The following is an 18,393-nucleotide window of genomic DNA, read 5'->3' as shown; positions in this document are numbered from 1 at the left end:
TAAATGAAAATCAAACTTGCACGATCTGCCAGTGACATTCACATCAAAACTGAACTGTCCTGTTTTGTGAGGCCAAGGAATACAAAGAGTGGACAATGCTGGTCCTTATCATCTTGCTGAGCTTTACCCATAGCTTTCTCTTAATCTACCCCTGAGTCTGGTTCTGAAGAAGAGAGATGGAGTGGCATAGATACAAAGTGAAATTCAGGAACAGTGTGAGGATATTTCTTTCACAAATAACTTGGCAATAAAAAAAGCCCTCAATATTTAATAATTATTTTAAGGCCTTATCAAAATGTTCTTCATTAATATATACTATCTGAATTCATCCTCAAGACATTTTTATCAGCTCATTGAGGTTTTTAAATTATTTTTTATTGAAGCATAGTTGCTTTACAATATTATGTTAGTTTCTATTGTACAGCAAAGTGAATCAGACATACACATACACATATCTTCTCCCTTTTGGACTTCCTTTCCATTCATTGAAAAGCAAAAATAGACACAGATGTTGAGAATAAATATATGGATACCAAGGGGGAAGGCAAGGCGAGGGGAAAGAAACTGGGAGATTAGATGGACACATATACACTATTGATACTATGTATAAAATAGGTAAATAATGAGATCATTAAGTTTTTACTTACGGAGGTTTATTGATGTAGGTTTCATCTCATTCAGACTGGGTACCCTTGCTTTCTTGGTCCAAACCAGTTTCTGCAATCTCTTTAATGTCCCTATGGATTCCACTGGGTCATCACCTGATTTTACGGTCTAGCACAAACATAGCTCAGGGTAAAGAAAAATCTCCACAAAAAAACAAATATAAAACATGTCGAGGTCATAAATGTAGGGAAATTCATAATGTGACGTTAACCTGTAGCTTGAGACAATTGAAGCAATATCTTGAAAGCACGCCACAATTTGGAGGTTCAAATTTGTAGAGAGCACTACAGCTGGCCAGTCATAATAAAGCAGAGCTTTATTTTTTTACCATTTCTTTTCTTTTTACGTCAAAATGTAGCAAAAGGGATTGAATCCAGAGCCATCTATAAAGGAGGTACCCCTGCTCAATGTGAAATGGTGGAAAAGAACAAGACTTTTGTAGCATAACACAGATGGAACCAGAAATTTAAAGGTATTATTTGCATATGTTGGAACAGACTGATGGTGTTCAAAAAAAAAAAAAAAGGAGCATTATTCAAACTTTCTTCATTTTTCCTTAGAAATTTCTGGTAAAACAGCATTTAACTTCTTGTAAAATATTTTCAAATAATATACTTTTAAAAAAATTAGCCTCTTGTTTTCTGGAAGATACATAATGAGAAAAGCAAAAACAGGCATCATATTCTATGTTTTAGCATATAAGTGTCATTGGTTTATTGTGGGAAAAAAGGTATAGAAGAATTAACATTGCTTTAAAGACAAAGTGTTTTAGAAGATGCACAAATATTTTTCACTAGTTTAATGTTGATTAATTTGTATTTACGCTGATTTTACTTTTTGTTTTTAAGATACTGCTCTCCTAAAGACTTCAAAATATTTTGGCAATTAATATTTTATGTGCTAAATGCTATACTAGTGGATAAATAGTTGTATTCTGTTGTATTAACAAGATAAGAAGTAATGCACAGAGGAATACATCTTTTTATCCAGAAAACTCAGGATTCAGAAATATTTCTCTGCCTGCTTCTCCCTTATTTCTTTCCATAGGACAGCTGATAAATGACATCCAAATAGATACTGCAATTTTCAAAAGGTGAATGATTTGCTTCCTCATTAGTGTTTGGATGAGACACATTTATAACAGTGTTTCCCATCCTTTGACACAGACTATAAGCCCAAAGAAATGTTTGCAAGAAAAAGATCTCTGGCATGCAAATATTTCCAATTATTAAATTTAGTTCTTATTCTTGATCTTTAAGAATTACTTTGAACAACCAACATAAACTTGATGTTCTGTCTCTGCATAATAGTACCTAAGTAAGAACCGTGATGTTTTGTCAGAGAAAGCCGTACCTATTTGCATTAAGTAAATGAAAAAAAATCTGAATCATCTTAATCTTTCAGAGAGGACTGTGATGAGATTTTCTTAGATACGCAAAATCTTTCTTCCTTTTCCAAAGGTCATGCTCAGCTCACCACAATTTCTGTTGCTATTTTTTCTTTGTATTACTTTCCCTAGTATTCCTTTTCAGTACTTTCTGAGTTGCTCAATTTTATGCTGTGGCTGCTATTCAGTCGCTTCAGTCGTGTCTGACTCTTTATGACCCCATGGACTGTAGCCTGCCAGACTACTTTGTCCATGGGATTCTCCAGGCAAGAATACTGGAGTAGGTTGCCATGCCCTCCTCCAGGAGATATTCCTGACCCAGGGATGGAAACGCCATCTCTTGCCTCCCTCATTGCAGGCAGATTCTTTAGCGCTGAGCCACCAGAGAAGCCCACTTGGTTTCATAGGTGTACTACAACTTAGGAAGAGGCATTTTCTAATCTTCAGTCCCTTCTGGAAATGAGCTGGAGTAATGAGCTGGCATTGCACAACCACTGAGCACATTTTTGTTCTTTGTTGTACTTATTTTCTTACGGCAACCTAATCCTCTCACAGACAAAGCCTAATGTCTCCACTGAAACACTGGCATCAAAAATAAACTTTTCTCTCCTCCTTCTTTGTGAAAAAGACTTTCACTTGATTGGGAGAAAAATGCTAGATACCATGGTAACTGAATTTTATGTTAACAATTGTGCCTAGGAGAAATGGAAGCATTTGAATAGTGCTAAATTCAAATGAGTGTGGCCCATGGCCTAGAGGTGTTCAACCAAACAGACCGCTCATTATTTTGTTCATACTCTGCTGCTGCTAAGTCACTTCAGTCGTGTCCGACTCTGTGTGACCCCATAGACGGAAGCCCAACAGGCTCCCCGTCCCTGGGATTCTCCAGGCAAGAACACTGGAGTGGGTTGCCATTTCCTTCTCCAATGTGTGAAAGTGAAAAGTGAAAGTGAAGTCTCTCAGTCGTGTCCGACCCTTAGCGACCCCACGGATTGCAGCCTACCAGGACCCTCCATCCATGGGATTTTCTAGGCAAGAGTACTGGAGTGGCTTGCCATTGCCTTCTCCAGTTCATACTCTAACATAGCTTTTTAAAAGCACAGTGTTTTTAACTTTTTTATCTTTATTCACTCACTCATCTTTGAGTTATTACATTTCATTCATTTTTGTGCATAGCAATGAATGTTTGTAAATATAAATACATTCTTGATTTCATATATGTGTTTTATCTATGAAATGGATCATCCGTAATAAATTTATTATATTAGTCTGGCTACTTTCTAAATGCAAAGTACTTCTGAAAAACCTTCTCTTGCTATTAGATAGCATATATACCTGATGATGAAAGTTAGAGTTAATATTATTATAAGAGATATGGAATCATTAAGATCATCTATTAAAATAAATTATCTATAATATTTTAAATAATGTTATTCACTACAATCTTCCAATCTATCACATGTATATCTGTACTGAATTTGATTAAAATTTTAATATCTAGATGTTTTCTAAGAAGACTGACCTGTAAATTGAACTTAACATTCAGCAAACTTTTATTGAGTACCTACATATGCCAAGCACTATCATACATTCTGGAGATATGACATGGAGCAAGTAAGATGGGATCCCTGCTTTCACAGAGCCTATATTCTAGAGCGAAGTGACATACCATTAACATATAAACAAGTACATGAACAGTAAACTGTGGCATAAGAAGTGCTGTGCTAAGAATTCTCAGGGTGATGGCTTGGGGATAGGGGTGTTACTAATTTACATTAGATGATCAGAAGGGTTTTACTGAGGAAACAAATAGAGGTTTGAATGAAAAGAAGGAACCAGACATGAAAATTTGGAGATCATTTTGGATTCAGTGGATGGTCAGGAACATCTCAGCTGAGACTTGAATTATGGAAAAGAGTGAGCCAAGGAAATAGCAGAGGGAAGAGAATTCCTGGAAGAGGATGCAGATTGTGCAAAGGTTGTGAACTGGAATTCACGGGAGAATTCTTAGTATATGAAAAAGGAAATGAGGGAAGGGAAGAATGGCACAAGATAAAGCCAGAGATTTAATCAGGAGGCTTTTTTAGAACAGGCTGGGGAATATATATATTATTCTAATCAGAGGAATGACACAACTTGGTTTATATTTTCATTCATCTTCCCACTTTATTGAATTTTGATCATTTTTTTAAAAAGATTTTTCCCAATAGCCTTTAAAGGTGTTCTGATCTCATCCATGTTTAATTCACCATCTTTTATTTCCCACTCGCTACTCCCTTTCCCAGGCATGCTTCTCAAAAAAGTTAACTGTGTATGCTTCCTTTAATTTAATCTTTTTAATTTCCCATCCTTTCAGCCCACCTCATGTACTCATCAATCACCTTTTCTCTCTCCTATTCCATGTAAATTGCTTTTGTGGTCCAATGAACTCCACAAACTCCATTACTACTTGATATTCAGTAATATTGACCACGATGACCTTCAGGAAACACTGTCTTTGATTGGCTTCTGTGATATCATATTCCTGGATTTCCTTTCACTTTTTTTGGCTATTCTCTTCTGTGCTGACACCTCTTTTTCTCTCAAAATTAAATTCCCGTAGAACTAGCTCTGGATTTTCATATAATATTGCATCATTTTTTCTCAACTACACACACACACACACACACACACACGGCTTTTAATAGAAAGTATATGCTGATGATTCCCAATTTATTTTTGTAGGACTTTCTTCGGAGCTTCACACTCACATATCCAAATTTCCATTTTAAATGATTTATAAGCATGATCATGACTGTCCTCTAGCCTCCTCCAGACCTGTTTCTCATCTGGTCGCTTCAGCTCCCTGAATACCATCTTCATCCATCCTTCTGTACATTCCATAAATCGGATATCACCTTTGTTATTTACCTCTCCTCTGTTCACTTATATGTATGCCATTACTGAGATTGGTTTATTTTCAAAAATATATCTTGAGTCTCTCCTTTTTCCATTTCCACTGTTATCACCCTTGTTTAATTTTCTCTTATTGAAACTCTTGGCAAGTCTCCAGCTGGTTTTCTTTTAGTCTTTGGGCCCATACCCCTTTAGTTGTGGGCTTCCCTGGTGGCTTGGTTGGTAAAGAGACCACCTGCAATGCAGGAGACATGGGTTTGATCCCTGGGTCAGGAAGATCCCCTGAAGGAGGCCATGGCAACCCACTCCATTATTCTGGCCTTGAGAATCATGTACAGAGGAGTCTGGTGGGCTATAGTCCATAGGGTCACACAGAGTCGGACACAGCTGAAGCAACTTAGCATGCACGCTCACACCCCTTCAACTGATTTATAATATAATGTTAGAGTTCTCTCTGAATGTAAATCTGGTGATATTACTGTCTTTCTTAAATTACTTCAGAAATCCCAAATATTCTCTTAATAAGGTCCACAATACTTAACTGGATCTATGAGGGCCAAGTCTTTAGGGTCCCCTCTGGCTCACAAGGTGCAGACCTCTAGGTTCCCAATCTACCCAATTCTCCTTTCTCAAGTATTTTATATCTGCTGCTCCTTCTACCTGAATGCTCATTCTCCTTCTCTTGACCTGATTAATTCCTTCCTACTCACCCCTGGAACCTCAGTCTAATGTCTTTTTTTTTTTTTCCCCAGAGATCGATCCTGACTCTCAAGTCCAAATTAGGTCCCCATTCTTATCTTTCACTACAGTTTCAGGATTATGTAATTGTGTCATCATTGGCTAAATGTCTTTCTTCTTCAGTCGGCTCTAAACTGAAGGATGGCAGGAACCATATCCTTCTGTATAGGTATCATGCAGTATCCTTAGTATCTGAAATACTGACAGTTAGTACTCCATATGAAGTAGGCAAAATAATAACATGAAATGAGTGATGAGTAAGTGGATGAAGATTTGACTTGGTGAAATCTACCTATTTCTTCAAACTGTAAAGAATAATGCAAAAAACAGAATTAGGAATCAAGAAATTAGAGGAAATTTTAAAAATATTGTATTTAGTTTACTTACTGTTTTTCTCCATCAAGACAATAATTATCTGTGAATATAAATTAAATATTTCATACATATATTTTAATATGTATATGCTATATCTTTTGGGCTTCCCAAGTGGCTCCGTGGGAAAAGAATCCACCTGCAATGCAGGAGACACAGGAGATGTTGGGTTCAGTCCCTGTGTTGGGAAGATCCCCTGAAGGAGGGCATGGCAATCCACTCCAGTATTCTTGCCTGGAGAGTCCCTTGGACAGAGAAGCCTGGCTATAGTCCATAAGGTCATAAGCAGTTGGACATGACTGAAGCAACTGAGCACACACATACTATATCTTTTACATATAAATGTGCATATCTTTTCGTTCACTTGGCTCACATTCCTTAAATAATGTAAAATTTTTGTTACAAGTGTTAGATTAAATGCACCTCATTTTCTGACGCTTTGCTTGACTATTAGTATGATAGAATAATTTTTAGAAAATAGCATCAATGAATTATTGAACTAGATTAGTCCTACAATCATATTTTATGGGCCAGGATGGAACTTACTGAACATCTAGTCTACCAGCCTATTTAAAAAATGAGAAAACCCAGAGAAGTTAAGTGGCTTATCCAGGGAAAGATAATTCATTAATAACACAGCTAAGATGAGAATCAAGTATTCTGGCTTTTAATCCAATGTTCTATTTCACAAGAATTTTAGGAGCCAAAATAATTACTAGTTATCTGGTGTTGACAGTCAAATTTAAGATCGACAAAATTCCAGCTTTTGATTTATAAGTTAAATATGGTTCTCCAATATAGAGGATAAGTATCTGGCACACACTTAAATTTATAGGCCTATCCATATATATATATATATATATTATATCTTCTTATATATATCTTTATATATAATATATATGAATATTTAATATTTCATATACATACACACATGTTTTCTTTCATAAATATATTTTGCTCCAAATGAATTTAAATCTCTTCCAATTTTATCCCCTTCTTTGTACACAGGATAAATTTGGGTTTTTGGAGGCTGCTGCTGCAGCTGCTGAGTCGCTTCAGTCGTGTCCAACTCTGTGCGACCCCATAGACAGCAGCCCATCAGGCTCCCCTGTCCCTGGGATTCTAAATAAATCCAAATCATGTAACTGTTTGAATTATGTTCTCTCCCTACTAGAGAAAAGGAAGTTGGAAAGTAACATGATAGACCCTGAAGAAAAATAATTTCCTTTTGTTCTTTTTTTGTCCTTAATTTCTGATTTAGAAAGTTTCCTCTCTAGTGAACTCTTTAGCAAGTATTCAAATGGAAAAAAACAGATCATCTGATATGTATATCACAAAATTTCTTCAAGAGAGGAAACAGAGGTTTTTTAAAAAAATATTTTCTTGGTTTATTTTAAAAGGAAGCTGTAATGAGCACCCTGAAGTGAAACTTCAAGTATTTTCATGTATTTTGCATTGACAGTTTCTCTATTTTGCAGTCTTATGACTCTTAGTTACAAGATTTACCAGTTCTTAAGACTTTGCAGAAGAGTTATTTTAATGCTCACAAAACACTCTTAAGGGAAAAATCAGAATGCAACTTTGTATAAAAAATGTAAACACCACTTAAGTGGCTCCTTTATTCTTTATATACTGTGAATTTTCTAAGTTTTCTACAATGAAGATATATTACTTCTATAACTGGGAGACATTCTATCATTTAAGAATACAGATTCTTTTAAATCAAATCTATTTCTGCCAAAACTAGATCCCCATTCTCTTTTATATGAAAGTGATTACTCTCTATTTATGACCTAAAATATACTCTAAAAGGATAATTGGTAAGGTCCGATGATCAATTAACATTTAGTGATGCAAGGAGATCCAACCAGTCCATTCTAAAGGAGATCAATCCTGGGTGTTCATTGGACGGACTGATGCTAAAACTGAAACTCCAATACTTTGGCCACCTCATGCGACAAGTTGACTCACTGGAAAAGACTCTGATGTTGGGAGGGATTGGGGGTGGGAGGAGAAGGGGACGACAGAGAATGAGATGGCTGGATGGCATCACCGACTGGATGGACATGAGTTTGAGTGAGCTCTGGGAGTTGGTGATGGACAGGGAGGCCTGGCGTGCTGTGATTCATGGGGTCGCAAAGAGTCAGACATGATTGAGCTACTGAAGTGAACTGAACTGAACTGAACTCATTGGAGAGCAATAAAACCAAGAGGATTATGAACTAGGATCGATCAATGCAAACACATGAAAACAAACAAGTTTTCTTTTAGAGGTTTATTCTACTGCTTCCTTGGAACTGCAACTAACTATTACAATTACAAAAAGTATTATTTCTGTGATAGAAGCTAAAATGAAATGAACACTAACAGTATCAGCATTTAAAACGGTGTTGGGCACAATAAAAATGTCATTGAATGAACAGGCAGTTGAATACATTCATTAATGAAATGGAATATATTCTCCTAGAAGGTTTAAAAGGTATTCATTTATTCATTCAACACACATTTACTGAACAGCTAAACTGTGGGAGAGGCTTCCCTGATAGCTCAGCTGGTAAAGAATCCACCTGCAATGCAGGAGACCCCAGTTCAATTCCTGGGATGGGAAGATCCGCTAGAGAAGGGATAGGCTACCCACTCCAGTATTCTTGGACTTCCCTTGTGGCTCAGCTGGTAAAGAATCTGCCTGCCATGCAGGAGACCTGGGTTCTATCCCTGGGTTGGGAAGATCCCCTGGAGAAGGGAAATGCTACCCACTCCAGTATTCTGGCCTGCAGAAGTCCATGGACTGTATAGATCAAGGGGTCGCAAAGAATTGGACATGACTGAGCGACTTTCACTTTCACTAACCTGTGGGAGATGCAAAAGAGAATGAAACAGTCTGTCTGTCTTGTGATGTTCATTGCTTACTATGAGTGATTTTGAAAACCAGTCATCTAAGATTTTGTGTCTGTCCCCTCCACTGAAAGGTGAGAGCTTTGGAGTTCCAGAGCTGTTTTGTATATCTCAACCCAAGTCTTTAACAACCTCAATACATGGGAACTGAACAGCTGGTCAAAAATACATCTGGAGGAAAAGGCATGTCATATGAAAGATACAAATAAAATGTGATGGTTATTCACAGGAGAGAAAAATTGTACCGGGTAAGATGGGGAAAGGAAATGCAGGCATTTGAACAGCTAAGCAGTGTAATTTACCATGTCTAACAAAGCCCTTTATGTAACAGTCTTATCCCACTATATAAATATAAATCACTTACTCAAGTTCTAATACACGTTTCTGACTCCTCCTTCCCCTCAAGCAGATTTGGGAAGGCACAATTCTGGTCTAGGAATAATGTGCCAGCTAGGCTCTATTTCCCAAGGATCAAGGAAGTTACCAGTCCATGGCCATCTCTCCCCATTTCTGTGTGAGGAGCCAAAAATGTTCTTTGCTCATTGACCCATAGGTTGGGGTCAGTCTTTTACTGTGGAGGCGCTGCCAAGTCAGCTGGAAGCTGCCAGGATTACACAAGTCAGAGATGCAAATGGGGTTGTGTTGGTTTAAGATGAAAGGCTACAGAAACAATATCTTTCTTTCATCCATGTAATATCCTCTGCTTCGAAATTTTGAAGAAGTTTCTGAAACTCCACAAAAATATTTTTGAGGGGCTGACCTCAAAATGACCAAATATGTGAATGATAAGAAATTTAAGAATCAGCATACAAATAATTGGACTTCCAGGTGCCATTACTGGTAAAGATCCTACCTGCCAATGCAGAAGACATAAGAGACTCAGGTTCAATCCCTGAGTCGGGAAGATCTCTTAGAAGAGGAAAGGTCAACCCATTCCAGTATTCTTGCCTGGAGAATCCCAAAGACAGAGGAGCCTAGTGGACTACAGTCCACAGGGTTGCAAAAATTGGATATGACTGAAGTGACATAGCATACACGCATACAAATTAATAAATTTTTATTAAGCACCTGTTGAATTCCTAGCAATATAAGGACTTACAGGTATAGGGAATTACATAGAAAAAATACAACTCTTGTATGTAGGAGTTATAATTTAACATAAACAATATAAAAATGGAAAATGTCTGGCAAACCTAGTTTAATAGGACTAGCCTTGGTCTGCAGATAAGTGGCTGCTCTGTTGCAATGCTCTGCTTTCTGACCAGCCACGTGCACTTGAGCAAGCCACTTTACTTCCCTATGCATCTACAAAATGAGGAGCTGGAACACAGGAAATTGTTGATGCTGAAATAAGTTTAGGGACATTAGATTATAGAAGTAACCCTTTTGTTACCGTATATAAACTCTTGGACCTCAGAAGAGTATCAAGGAAAAAATGGGATTGAGCTGCTATTAACTGTGGATGATTAGCTTTCAAAAAAGATTTTGAGGACTTCCCTGGTGGTCCAGTGGTTAAGAATCCACTCTGTAATGCAAGGGATAGGGGTTCAATCCCTGGTCTAGGAACTAAGATCCCACATGCTGCGGAGCAACTAAGCCTGTGCACTGCAACTGCTGAGCCGGTGTCTGCAACTAGAGTCTTCACACAGCAAGAAAGATCCTTTACGACACAGTGAAAGTCCCCTGTGCTGCAACTAAGACCCAATACAACCAAATAAATAAAGAAATATCAAAAAGAAGTTTTTGTATTCATTGAATCCAACACATTAAGAATGAGGAAACTGAGGCACAGAAATATGAATTTAATAGCTTAAGAGCAAAGCCAGTGCTAGCTCCAGGTCTTTTGATCCAGTTCTTTAGCTTCTAATTAAGTTATTTATTACTCCTCCCAAACACATAGCCTTCTTTTCATCTGGGAAGTCCTTCCAGTATTCATTGAGATTCAGTTGTTTTTTTCCCCACAGCTCTTTGCTATTTTAACTAGTCATTAAAAATTTAGAAGGCGTGGAAAACAGCAAAGGTAAGGTACACTAATTCTTTCAGGGAATAGAAGTAATATTTAAATAGTCATCTTTCCATCACCTCTTCCTAACTAGCATAGCTATATTCCTTAAGCAAAAATCTCTATTAAGAAGGTTATTATTGAAACTTCAATGTTAATATATTATCTTTGGGAAAAGAGGGCCATGAATGGAGCTATCTTGAAACTGGGCTTCTCTCATAGCTCAGTTGGTAAAGAATCCTCCTGCAATGCAGGAGACCCTGGTTCGATCCCTGAGTTGGGAAGATCCTCTAGAGAAGGGAAAGGGAAAAAAAAAATGCTGGAAAATACTTCAGTACTCTGGCCCAGAGAATTCCATGGACTGTACAGTCCATGGGGTGGCAAAGAGTCAGACATGACTGAGCAACTTTAATTTTCAGTGTATTTGTACCTACATAAAGAAACATGATTTTTTGTAGATGGTTACTTTCCATAGAATCTGAAAGCTTATATTGCATTCTAGGAAAGAATGATTAAATTAGGGTGTATAATTTATCTTACAGCGTTCCCAAAAGTCAATCTAGAAAAAGAAGTTCAAAAAGGACTTACAGTCTACTCAAGCCCATAATACTTCAAGACTTGCTGCTGTACATGAGTGTCCTGGAAATTTTCCATACCTGCTATAAAACATTTTCTTTCACTGAACCTTTGTTTAGCAATAGCTCAACCAGGAAAGGAAGGTGGTTCATGTGATCTGAAGATTTCAGTGTCATAAAAGAGAGCTGGCATACAAAGGAGATATAAAGTATAAACACTAAAAAATTTTCCATGCTCTAGGAGAAATTGCTAAATTTTTAGGACTTTTTTTTAATATTAAAAACTCATCCTTCTTTGAAGGAAGTACTTTATGTTTCTCTTGGGTCAGGAAATTTCTCAATAAGGACAAGTCATTTTATGTTCTCCAAAAACATTTCCATGTGGCAGCTGAAAACCAATGTAACAAAGAACTGTAGAACACAGTGTTTATTGCATTAAAATTTTGGGGAAAGATATAGAAAAACCACTTAAATAGAACACAGTAGGCTTAATGTGTCTTTGACAGAGAGATGGACTTCAGTATTCAAAGGTCACCGTCTTTAATGTTAAAAAAAGAAAAGATTGATGTTGACATTCTTTAAAACAAACAAACAAACAAAAACAAAACTGTACAAAGGTACCAGGATAATTGGGAAAGGATTCATTTTCTCAACCATGACTATCATATTATCAAAGTAAGCTAATTTATGTTTCACCATAATTTCATCTCCACATACATGTATACAAAGATGAATATGTATGTTCACGCATGCTTCAGTCATGTCTGACAGTTTGCAATCCCATGGACAGAGGAGCCAGGTGAGCTCCAGTCCATGGAAGTCTCCAGGCAAGAATGGAGTTGGTCACCATGCCCTCCTCCAGGGGATCTTCCGGACCCAGGGATCGAACCTGCATCTCTATGTCTCCTACACTGGCAGGTTCTTTACCCAACCAAACACAGATTTGGTCCCTGGCATTAAAAACAATTTTTCTGGGATACCACAAGACTGCAGCAAAAGGCACTGGATAGAGTTATAACAGAAAATAGACATGAATTTCAGTCTTTCTGTCAGATTAAGAGGAGTTAAAGGAGAGAACATAAATGTTCATTGAACATTTTTAGGGGTAGTATACATATGCTGTTTCATTTAATATTTTTAACAATCATAAGAAGTTTTTCTTTCATCGTTTTACACATAAGGGAACTGAAGCATAGAGAGTTTAAACAAGTCCGAAGTCAAGAGTTATGACTCAAATAAAGGCAAAGCAAGTTTGGTTACTATACAGTTCAAAGCTAGGCAGAAGTCCCACAAGTTCTAGTCTAGGACCAAGAGGCAAAAAGTGGAAACTGACAGTGTAGTTGAAGTGACTGAAACCAGTGCTGAGGGACCGGATTTTACTCTGCAGTTGAGTGCAGAGTGTGTGTGTGCTAAGTCATTTCAGTCATATCCAACTCTTTGTGACACCATGGACTATAGTCTGCCAGGCTCCTCTGCTCATGGACTTCTTGCCATGCCCTCCTCCAGGGGATCTTCCCAACCCAGGGACCAAACCAGGGTTTCTTATGTCTCCTTCACTGGCAGGAGGGTTCTTTACAGTGTCGCCTGGGAAGCCCACAGATTTATAAAAAATTAGGCCCACATTTTCAGGTTTGTGTTTCGTTTTAAAGACATCAACTAGCTTGGCAAAGTTTAAATTACCAGGATGGTTTACTATCCATTTTTAAAATTATACAATTCTTTTAAAAATTGAAATAATACTAAGAAATACCCAAATAATTCCCATCAACTTTTTGAAATGATCAAGAAGTGAAAACACCCTCAGGTATTTAGAATTAGAACTTGGCTAGATAAGATAGCTTGTGCATAAAATTCATTTGTTACTATTAGTTATTTCCTTTTCTATGAATAAATTAAAAGTTAAAATGAGAGTCGCTTAAGCTCTTTCCCTTGCTTTAAAAGGGACAATAGACAGACAGATCTAGAGATATATAAAGTATAACTTTGGATACTGATGCAATATCCAGTCTGATTTTAATTCACCAGAGACAAAAGATGTGGATTTCATAGCATTCCCTGTTCTTTGAATACCAATTAAAGTCACTCTTCAAAGTCTTACATGTTTTAAAAGAGGTTATATTCTATTCCCACTACCAAATAGAGTTCTATATACTATTTGCTAAATGAGTTATAATCTCACTTATGGGATATAGAAATCCTCCTTCACCTGACAACTTATAGCTTCAAAATATTATTAGGGTAGCTCTGGTGCTTTTAACATATGCCCTCAAATTGTTTTATACTGCTCTCTTCAAGAGATGGGTCACAGTGTTCCTCCCCTTAGTTTGAGCTGGATTTAATAATTTGCTTTCAACAAAAAAAAATAAGGACATGATGGTGTATGACTTCTGAGACTCGATCTTAGAAGGCACTTTGGTTTCCTTACTCTGTTTCTTGGATAACACTCTGGGGGAAGCCAAATTCCATGCTGCAGACACTCAAGCAGCCCCAAAGGCTAACCTGATGAGAGACTGATTCCTCCAACCACCCCGGCCCCCGCAAGGAGCTGAGGCCTCCTGACTGCAGCCACGAGGGGTAGATTGGAAGCAGTTTCTTCAGCGATAGTTAGACTTCAGGCTCCATTTTAACTGCAACTTCATGAGAGACACTGAGATAGAATCACCCACTTTGACCACTCCCCAAAGCCTAACTCACAGAAACTGTGACATGATAAAAGTTTGTTGTTTTAAGACCCTAAATTTAATGGTAGTTTGTTATATAGCAACAGATAACTGGCTTTCTTTGCTGACTCAGTAGGTAAAAAATCTGCAGGCAGTGCAGGAGACAGAGGACCTACAAATTTCAGTCCCTCGGTTGAGAAGATCCCCTGGAGAAGGAAATGGAAAGTATTCTTGCTTGGAGAATCCCGTGGACAGAGGAGCCTGGCAGGCTACAGTCCATAGGGTCCCAAAGAGTCAAACATAACTGAGCGACTAAGCATACAAAGCACGGACAACAGATAACTAATACAGTAGCTAATGTCATAGAGAAGAAAGTACTTAAAAATAAGAGCACTGCACAGCATTAATAGATTATCTTTAAATGATCACGTCATACATAAAAACTATTTTTTAACTGATACTTGCAGGTACTATTTAAACAGTCTCTCATTTTGGCCTTTTTCTCCCCCCTGCCTAGTGATTTGTTCATGATTTTGCTTAGAACCACAAAAAATTTGTCTGATGAAACCTAATAAGAGACCTGCCTCTGATGGTTTTTAACAAGATCACAGCATTAAAGTTCTTCTCTACTCATCTGGTGCCATGACCTCAGTAAAACTTACCAAAAAGTAATTTTAACTTGATCTAATCTACAGAACTTTCCCAGCAATGGTGTGCTATATTGGATGCAGTTTTAATTGTATATGTAGCCAACGAACTGTATGCAGTGAATTGATTTTTTTGTTATTAATCTCATTTTCATTTTACAGACTAAATGACTAACTCAACTCTAGGTATTGCTTACCCTGCTTGAGAATTGAAGGAGGCTAATCTAAAGGAGCAGAGAAGGCAATGGCAAGCCACTCCAGTACTCTTGCCTACAAAATCCCATGGATTGAGGAGCCTGGAAGGCTGCAGTCCATGGGGTCGCTACAAGTCAGACATGACTGAGCGACTTCACTTTCACTTTTCACTTTCACACATTGGAGAAGGAAGTGGCAACCCACTCCAGTGTTCTTTCCTGGAGAATCCCGGGGATGGGGGAGCCTGGTGGGCTGCCGTCTATGGGGTCGCACAGAGTCGGACACGACTGAAGTGACTTAGCAGCAGCAGCAGCAGCTATCTAAAGATCAGTCCTATTTATTCATTGGAAGGACTGATGCTAAAGCTGAAACTCCAATACTTTGGCCACCTCATGCAAAGAATTGACTCACTAGAAAAGACTCTGATGCTGGGAGGGATTGGGGGCAGGAGGAGAAGGGGACGACAGAGAATGAGATGGCTGGATGGCATCACCGACTTGGACATGAGTTTGAGTGAACCCCGGGAGTTGGTGATGGACAGGGAGGCCTGGCGTGCTGTGATTCATGGGGTCACAATGAGTCGGACACGACTGAGCGACTGAACTGAACTGAACTGAATGTAATTGTACAATCAGAGCTGAGTCTAGATGTCATCCAACTCTATGAGCACAGTTTCGTCTAATATCTTAAGTCAATTAGGATTCAGCATTAACAGAAGTAACAGTTTTAAAAACAAAGTATATCAGTTAGGATTATACCCAGCTTTGAGGAATAGAAAACCCAAGAATAGTGGCTTAAACAAGTATGGGACTTACATTTCCACACAATAAGAAGTCCAGATATAGGTGGCCCAGTGTTGATGCTGTTACTCAAGAATGTCACTGATGAATAAAGTCCGTGTATTTGCCTGTTTCATCATCCTTAACACATGCCTTTGACCTTATGGTTGCAAGACAGTTGCTAGCTCACCAGAAATCAAGTCCCAGCTCCAGGGAGGAAGAAGGGCAAAGGACAAAGCTGTTTCCTCATGAAGCTTTGCTTTATTTTTTTCAAAAAAGATATAGAAAACAAATGTATGAATACCAAGGGGGGAAGGGGAGGGGATAAATGGAGGTTGAGATTGACATACATATACTGATATGTATTAAATAGAAAACTGATGAGAATCTACTGTATTGCACGGGGTGGGGGAAGAAAGTTAGATCTGTTTGTAGGACATATATTAAGTTCACCTTAAAAATGCATTCTAATATATAGTGAAAAGTGAAAGTGAAGTGGCTCAGTCGTGTCCAACTCTTTACATCCCCATGGACTGTAGCCTACCAGGCTCCTCCGTCCATTTGGTTTTCCAGGCAAGAGTACTGGAGTGGGTTGCCATTTCCTTCTCCGGGAGATCTTCCAGGGATTGAACCCGGGTCTCCTACATTGTAGGCAGATGCTTTACCATCTGAGCTACCAGGGAAAGTCGGTAAGTACAGACAAATACTATTTAATTCCACTTGTACAAGGTCCTTAGAACAGACAAATTCATAGAGTCAGGAAATACAATGGTAGATGCCAGAGGCGGGGGTAGAGGGTGAGAGAGTGAGGAGGGGGAATGGCGACATTGTTTAATGGGGACAGTTTCAGTTTAGGAATGAAAAAATTCAGGAGATGAACGATTGTGAGAGTTGCACAACAAAGTGAATGTACTTAGTATCACTGAATTGTACAGTTAAATATGGTTAAAATGGTTGTTTTATATTATGTGACTTTTATCTCAATAAAAAAGTACATTTAAAATTTTAAAAATAAAGCCCTCCCCAGGCATTTCTGACTATATCTCATTGGCCAGAATTGCATTTCATGTCCACGCCTAACTACAGGGGAGGCTGACAATTCAAATACTTATCCTTATAGTCTGCACGGAAGAGAATATCAAGAAAGAAATTGAAAGGATGTGGAGTGATCTAACCTTTAATACTTTAATAACTGCCACAGAAGGGAACCTAGGGTTTCAGGGAAAATACATATATTTTGATGAAAATATAAATATATGTTTATTATAAATCTATTAAACACAAATAAATACATTCCTGTATTTTCTATAATATGTATTAATTTTAATATTAATTTAAAATTTAATATTTCTCCCTAAGGTTGCTCAGGGAAAAAAAGTTCTGGTGCATTCCTGGGTGGGGGGTGCTTGACAGTGCTGAATATCACTAGCTCGAAAGTAATAAATGTTATCCTTCTTTTCTATCATGAATATGAATAACGCTCTGAAGGCTGAATGCAACCGAAGAATTTACGTGAGAAATGAGGCATGAAACATTTTTGAAAATATATTAGCCCAAAGTCTGTATTACTGCATATTTTATACCCTTTTCAATATGCTACAAAAGGTTCGAGACAGCTACTGAATGCTGCCAGAAAAGAACAAACAAGAACAAGGAAACAAAAATAAATGCTGGGAGTCAAGCTACCCCGAGATATTCTTTATGGTCGTTATAATGATCAAAGGACCAGGCAGGCGGTTTTGCTTCAAACTCTCCCCATTAGCACTTCTCCTGCAAGTCTGGTTCACCAAGAATTAATCCCAGGACAAGCAAACAAAAAGCTTCACGAAGCGAAGTCAGTATTGGGGAAAGCATTCCATAAACATCTTCCCCCACTCCTGCCACTTGTACTTTCTCTTTAATATGTCTGAGATCTTCTCATTTTGAGAACATGAAGGGAACATGTCTGGTTGAGTGCTTTCTGACTGGAAATTCAGTTAATGTTTAAGTCTTTTATTCTGGATGTTTTTATTGTACAAAATATATTTTGTAAGCATGAAGTACAGTAATGATAACTATGTTTTACATCTTATGAAATTTATCCCATGTTAATGATACTCAGTAAAATGGCCAGTGGTATGAAAATATTTACCTTTTTAAGATATTATTCAATATTTTAATCCTTTCTACTCTTATATGGTTCTATAAAGCTCTGCAATAAATGCATATCATTCCTATAATATGGAACAAATATCAACTTTGGTTTTCTAAGAGACCTTGTCTTCCCAGGCCAGACCTGAGCCAAATTTGGGCTTAGAAAGTTAAAATGGGTGAGACGTCAAGTCCACAGACAAGTGCTCATCAATCATCTGATTTCCAGAGTCTCATGGTTCATGTCCTGAGCCTCCTCTGAAAAATTCACATAAAAATACTGATTCCTAGACCCCAGACATGATAATTCACTCAGAATGGGGTGTGGCTCAGAAATCTGCATTTTTAACAAATACCTTAAATGAGTCTGATTCAGATGGTCCTCAGGCCACACCTGGAGAAACATTGCTCTGATAAATCATGTGCTCACGTGATGAGAAGTTACAGTCTGC

The 18,393-nt window shown here is 37.8% G+C and overlaps 1 long non-coding RNA gene across 2 annotated transcripts in view; it reads left to right on the top strand.

Annotated features, from left to right (window-relative positions):
• LOC148778717 (uncharacterized) overlaps positions 1–18,393 on the top strand; it is a 59,455-nt gene that overhangs the window by 35,826 nt on the left and 5,236 nt on the right. Inside the window, exon 4 of one of the 2 annotated variants that reach the window (XR_016037392.1) lies at positions 1,025–1,138. This is a non-coding gene — a long non-coding RNA (uncharacterized LOC148778717). Of the gene's footprint in view, positions 1–1,024; positions 2,405–18,393 lie in introns of those variants that run through there. The other variant, XR_016037391.1, reaches the window with a different exon arrangement.

Source organism: Moschus berezovskii, chromosome 1 (genome assembly GCF_049115385.1).
Source record: "Moschus berezovskii isolate FMDL1 chromosome 1, NW_MosBer_1.0, whole genome shotgun sequence".
NCBI lineage: Eukaryota > Metazoa > Chordata > Mammalia > Artiodactyla > Moschidae > Moschus > Moschus berezovskii.
The sequence above is the reverse complement of the archived record's forward strand: the minus strand, read 5'-3'. Positions and strand labels throughout refer to the sequence as shown.